Source organism: Myotis daubentonii, chromosome 4, assembly GCF_963259705.1.
Source record: "Myotis daubentonii chromosome 4, mMyoDau2.1, whole genome shotgun sequence".
NCBI classification, from domain to species: Eukaryota; Metazoa; Chordata; class Mammalia; order Chiroptera; family Vespertilionidae; genus Myotis; species Myotis daubentonii.
The window spans coordinates 36,329,202-36,335,350 of NC_081843.1; the positions used below are offsets into that span (position 1 = coordinate 36,329,202).

Below are 6,149 nucleotides of genomic sequence, written 5' to 3' on the forward strand. Positions count from 1 at the left end.
TGAGACTTGCAACCAAGGGAGCCACGGGCAGCAGCATCTCGTCCAGGGCTAACCCCTTGGACCTGTCTCCAAGGCCCCCATTCTCTTCTTCCCAGGGAGCGAAGGCAGTCCGCCTCGGCGCTCCTATTGCTTCTTCCATGCCCTTCCTTGTCTTGCTGTCCTAAATATTCTTTTGCTGTGGTCAATAAGTTCTTGGTTGCTTTTCAACACTTTGTCTCTTGATTGAAATCTTTCCCTCAAGAAGACAAGAGCCAAGGGCTGCTTGCCTCGCCGCCCCCCTGCCTGCTGCAGGACTTCAGCCCTTACCCGGCACAAGGACGCCAGACCAAAGCCACTTCAGACGTTCACAGCTTCCTGGTCAGAGCAAGCCATGACGAGGACTTCTACATGTGCATACCACTTCCTTGTCTTGATCTGGTATATTTTCCTCAATTATCACATCTCACAAAAAGGAAGGAATAAGCAGATGTCCAAAATCTTTCTAAATGGTGGCCAGTAGAAGTACTTGACATTCCTTAATCTGTTCTTGCAGGCCATTTTCTATGGGGTCGCCTGCCTGGAAGATGTGCTGAAGAGAATTAAAGGGAAAAAAGACATTAAGTTAATAATTGCCTTCAGAGACCTGCTTTTCACCGCACTGGCTTTTCCTGTATCCACATTTGTGTTTTTGTCCTTCTGGATCCTCTTTCTCTACGATGGAGAACTCATTTACCCTACGGCCCTAGATGATATCTTTCCAGTGTGGCTCAATCATGCCATGCACACGTTCACACTCCCCTTCTCCCTGGCTGAAGTCATCTTCAGGCCACACTGCTATCCATTGAAGAAGAAAGGCCTCACCTGTTGGCTGCTGCCGGTCTTCCTTACATTAGCAGGGTCCTATGGGTCTACTCTGAGACTGGTACGTGGGTGTATCCTGTGTTTGCCCAACTCAGCCCAGTGGGTCTAGCAGCCTTCTCTCTCAACTACATCTTTACTGCCTGCATCTACCTACTTGGAGAAAAGCTCAAACAGTGGAAACGGGGTGACAAGAGGCAGCCAAAGAAAAACATGTGATTATATGCTGTCTTTCAAGAATTCAAAAGGAAGAAAACACAAGAGGGTGGGGGTTTTTTTCTGGGGTTTTTTGTTTGTTTGGGGTTTTTGGTGTGTGTGTGTGTGTGTGTGTGTGTGTGTGTGTGTGTGTGTGTGTAGGGAGGTGGTGGAGACACATAAGAAAGTAGAAAGGACAGGAAACAATATTTAAATTTAAGAAGAGGGTTATGAAGGTAGCTCAATTTGAAGACTCGGGTTTTAAAAGGCTTACTGGCCATGCAAAAATAACTCCTGCTGTCTTAAAATTTGTTACCTTTGTCTGAACTCTGTAGAATTCTGACCATAACCCAAAGAAACTCATAAACTCAGTGTTAGAGAATGTTTAGACAGAGAAAGGAATGTAAGATCATTCAAATTCTTCACTTTACAGAGGAGGTTGCTGAAGACCTAGATGAGAAGTTACCTGCATGAAGTCAAAGAGTTAGTGTCAAAACTGAGCCAAGAGCTTTTGTCTCCCAGATATTTTAACTCCCAATCCTGTGCCATTTTTTAATAATCCCAACTTTCCTAAAAACAAGCATTTTCATAAGCTAGTTATTTTCACGAATTTCTTATCTATTTTTCTCCCCTCAATTGAGACAGGAGTGTAGGGAGATTCTACCTCATATGGTATAATAGCAAATTATTTGGGATAATGAGAAGATAAGTTATAAAAATATTAGGAACTCTTTCCCCCTTATGAACAAGCGTTCAAGGCAGGTATAAACACTGAACATAATGACATTGTCAAAATGTCTTCCGTTCAAGTATTGATTAACTTGTCAAATGAATGTGCATTTTACTTGGGGAACAGTTTAAGTGGGAAGTGATATAATTATGAGGACTGCTGAGATTGCTTTGGTACAAAATACTTTGCTGAGCTAGTTTATGATTTAACAAAACTGATTGTCAGCAAGCACATTCAGGAACCCTGCTTCGATTTTCCTAATGGAATTTTCCAGGTCTGTTTTTGTAAAGAAATATGTGGTGGGTAAAAATAGTCAAATCTGCCCTGACCGGTTTGGCTCAGTGGATAGAGCGCTGGCCTGTGGACTGAAGGGTTCCAAGTTCCATTCCGGTCAAGGCCATGTACCTTGGTTGTGGGCACATCCCCATTAGGGGGTGTGTAGGAGGCAGCTGATTGATGTTTCTCTCTCATCGATGTTTCCAACTCTCTATCTATCCCTCTCCCTTCCTCTCTGTAAAAAAAAATCAATAAAATATATTTTAAAAAATAAATAAATAAAAAGAGCCACATGAGAAAAAAAGGGTTTAAAAAAAATAGTCAAATCTATTGGTGTGTCATAAAGCCCAGGGGAGTTGGGCACCAAAATAAATTGTACTTGGGCTTCCCAACCAAACATGATACAGGAGAAATTTGGTGAAAATGAGTAAAACCTGATAACACTGTGTCTGGAACTAAATTAAATCTTGATTGCTACATTAAAAAAAATTAATTAAAATAAAAACAAATAAAAGGCAAAAATGCACTTTTTAAAAAATCCTCACCCAAGGATTTTTTCCCATTGATTTTTAGAGAAAGGGAAAGATAGAAATATTGATGTGAGAGAAACACATCAATTGATTGCCTCCTGCACAAGCAGGGCCCAGGCTAAGGAGGAGCCTGCAACCGAGGTACCTGCCATTGACCAGAATTGAACCTGGGACCCTTCAGTCTGCAGGCTGACGCTAGCCACTGAGCCAAGCCGGCTAGGGTGATTTTTTTTAAAACTCGTAAAGCAAAGCTCCCAATTCTCAGGACATAGAGAGTCTCATAGGTTTCCATTCTTCTGGCTATCTCTCTGGCTTATATTCATTTATTAAAAAAATATTTACTGACCTTTCCCCCCAAAAATTATTTACTGAGAACCTGTTATGTGCCAGGCTCTGTGCAATGTACAGGGGATGGCACAGGAAGCAAAAGCAAGCACAGTCGGCTCTCGTGGAGCTTCTGCAGGGAGAGAGCATTCAATGAAATAAACATGAAGGGTAACTTGTGATTAACGTTAGGAAGAAACAGCACCAGGTACCCCAAAGCTGCATCACAAGTTACATTGATCTGGTTCGGGGGTCAGGAAAACTTCCCTGAGGAAGCAATGTTTGTACTGAGGTCTAACAAAGTCTTATAAGTTAACTGAAGGGTGGACGTAGAATTGGGGAGCGGAAGCATGTCAGGTAATACAAACATCAGACTAGGGCAGGGGTGGGCAACCTTTTTGTGAGTGCGTGCCAAAACCAGCAAAATCTCTGACTCAAAATTCTTCTGCGTGCCAACCCTAATTTTTTGAGAACATGTTACTCCTACTTGATATCTCTTAAGGTGTACATATGTGAAGAACCTTGAAGAAATAATAAAATTCATTCGAGCGACAAAAACACAGTATATGATGATGAAAAAATACATTTATTTTTTAATGTATACATGACAACTGATAGTCCGACAGAAAAGTTTTTTGACTCCGTTTGATATTATCAGTGGGACTTTTGCTGCTGCATCACTGATGACAGAGATTTTACATCAGGTTTATATTTCGTGACCTTCAGAGATATGCACGAGCTACTACTTTCATCCCTCAGGCTACTCCTATTGCGAGACTTAACAAAATTCATCACTGAGAACAAAGATTCACAATTGTAAATGGAAGATTATAAGAGAGGGTTTCACGTGCCAGCAAAAGTTACTGGTGTGCCATGTTTGGCACGCGTGCCAGGGGTTGCCCACCCCTGGACTAGTGTCTGGCGGTGGAAAGCTGTGTGAGGAGTGTGAGGAAATGGAAGAAGAGCAGGATGGTTGCACCTAAAGAGCAAGAGGAAGGGTGGAGAGAGAGGTCAGGGAGAGTGGAACAAGCATGATAGTGAAGGCCATGGCTTCAAAGGTGTCACATAATAGGACACCATGGAAGAGCTTTTATCAGGGCACGTTAATTCTCCTACTCAAAGCTCACTATACTTTCAGTTCAACCTAAAACTTGTCATTAAAAGTTTATTAATTTTTTTAATGACGGAGAATGCAACGAATGGGATGTTAGATTATCCACTTGTTCCTCGTCCCCCTAAATCCACTCTTCGACCTTCTCCACCCTGCATGACGGCTGATTCCTATTGACCACATAACCCGGGGCCTTCGCCCTCTGGTTGCCCACTGGGACCTGCCCATGGGAGACATCTGCTGACCAAGGGGAGGAGATCCTCTCCCTATTGAATTACCCTGAGTTGCTATTTGCCTCCGCCAAAGGCCCTCTCCCTGCACCTAGGGGCACTTATTTTAGGTCCTGATAACTGTTCCCTCTCTTTGCCCCTTCAGGCATGTGGGTGACAAGAGAAAAGTTTTGAAATGGACTAAATTAAATTACAGCAGGTAGAAGGAACAAGGAAGAAGAGACAAGGAGTTCGTCAACAGAGTGAAGATGCTTCAACATCCCTGTGGGTAAAGTGAAGATAGCAGTACACCCACCACAGAATGCTGCAAAGCTGAAATGAGGCAATGAATGTTTAGTGCCTGACTCAGATAAGAGGATGTTTAGTGCCTGACTCAAAAACCGGAAACATTTCTTCTCAGGCCTTGGGGAGGGGGTAAAGGAAAGCAGATACAGAGATAGGCGGGGACTGCCTTGCTGACTGTGGGAGAAATGTAGAAGAAACCTGTTAGGATTGGGGAAGAAACTGATTAAAAAGGAAGTCAGGCCTGGTTGCCGTGACTCAGTGGTTGAGCATCGACCTACGAACCACGAGGTCATGGTTCATTTCCCACTCAGGGCACATGCCCGGTTGCACGCTCAATCTCCAGTGTGGGGCATGCAGGAGGCAGCCAATCAATGATTCTCTCTCATCATTGATGTATCTATCTCTCTCTCTCTCCCTCTCCCTTCCCCTCTGCAATCAATAAAAACATTTTAAATAAATAAATAAAGGCAGGAAGGAAGGAAGGAAGTCTGTCCGCTGCTTCCATCTCCAGAAAACCAAGGCCACTTCCTCTGATGAAATCATGCCCACCCACTCCCACAGTCTACTCAGTAAGTTGATGGCAACCTCATTCGGGGAGGCAATGGGCAGAGCCTCCTGTGAGTCACCAAAGGTCCCAGTTCCCAACCTCTCACCCCGTTCACCACGTCACAGGCTGGCAGTGCCCTCCAGTAGGGATGGTCCCAGGGACTGTCCCTGGGGTGACCCATTACTGCTCTGAGCCTTAAGCCCCTCTGTCCATGGAAGACTCTGGATTAGCCAGGGCTCCCACAGCGGTAGATGGGACTATCTAAGGAGCGTTATAAAAATACAGCCTCCTGCGGCTCACCCCAGAGCTCTGCACTCTGGTGCTGAGGCCTGGAGACTCTGTGGTGCAGCCAGGTGGAAGCATCCAGAAGGCTCTGTGGCTTCAGCAAGAGTGGAGTTCCAGTCCTGGACCCATCACTTGAGAGTCACGGACTTGGGCACACCCTCTCCGAGCCTTGGTTGTCTCATAAGCGAAGGGTGAGAACAGAGGGCCCTGCAGATCCACACTTGAATTCTGTGGGTAAAGGCATGGCCTCCAGAAAGCCACTCTCTGGGGAGATGGAAGGGTCAGACCACACTCACCTCTTATCCCAGCGCGGGGGAGATGCAGAGGGAACAGAATGGGCCTGTGGGTCTTGTTTCTGCCTGTGAACTACAGGGGAGGGCGAGGGGCCAAGAGCCAGCTGGATGCACCTGGGTGGGGCTGGGGCTGGGGCTGGGGGCATCTCCACCAGCACCTCCCGCCTCCTTTTCCAGGGGCTGTAGCTGGACAGAGACTCCTGGCTGCCTTTCCTCTCTTGAAAGAGCCTGAGCTGGTCCTGCTGCTGCCCCTTCCCCTGCAATGAGAGAAACAGAGGCTGAGAGGCACTCAGAGAAGCAGAGAAAAGGAGAGCGAGTGAGAGACAGAGACGGGACTGACTCCTAAGGAGATGGGAAAGTCCCTGGCAGAGACAGGGTGTTGAGGTGGGAGGGGAGAGGCCCCAGGCAGCCCTGGTCAGGACCACACCCATCAGCATGAAGGTGGGGACTGGGGGGCCGATATCATGGCTCTTGGTCACTGACCACAGGGGAAGCTCTTTGGCAAT

At 46.0% G+C, this 6,149-nt stretch overlaps 1 pseudogene; it reads left to right on the plus strand.

Annotated features, from left to right (window-relative positions):
• The first annotated feature begins 370 nt into the window (after positions 1 to 370).
• LOC132232373 (androgen-dependent TFPI-regulating protein-like) lies at positions 371 to 1,097 on the plus strand (annotated as a pseudogene).
• Positions 1,098 to 6,149: the final 5,052 nt, after the last annotated feature.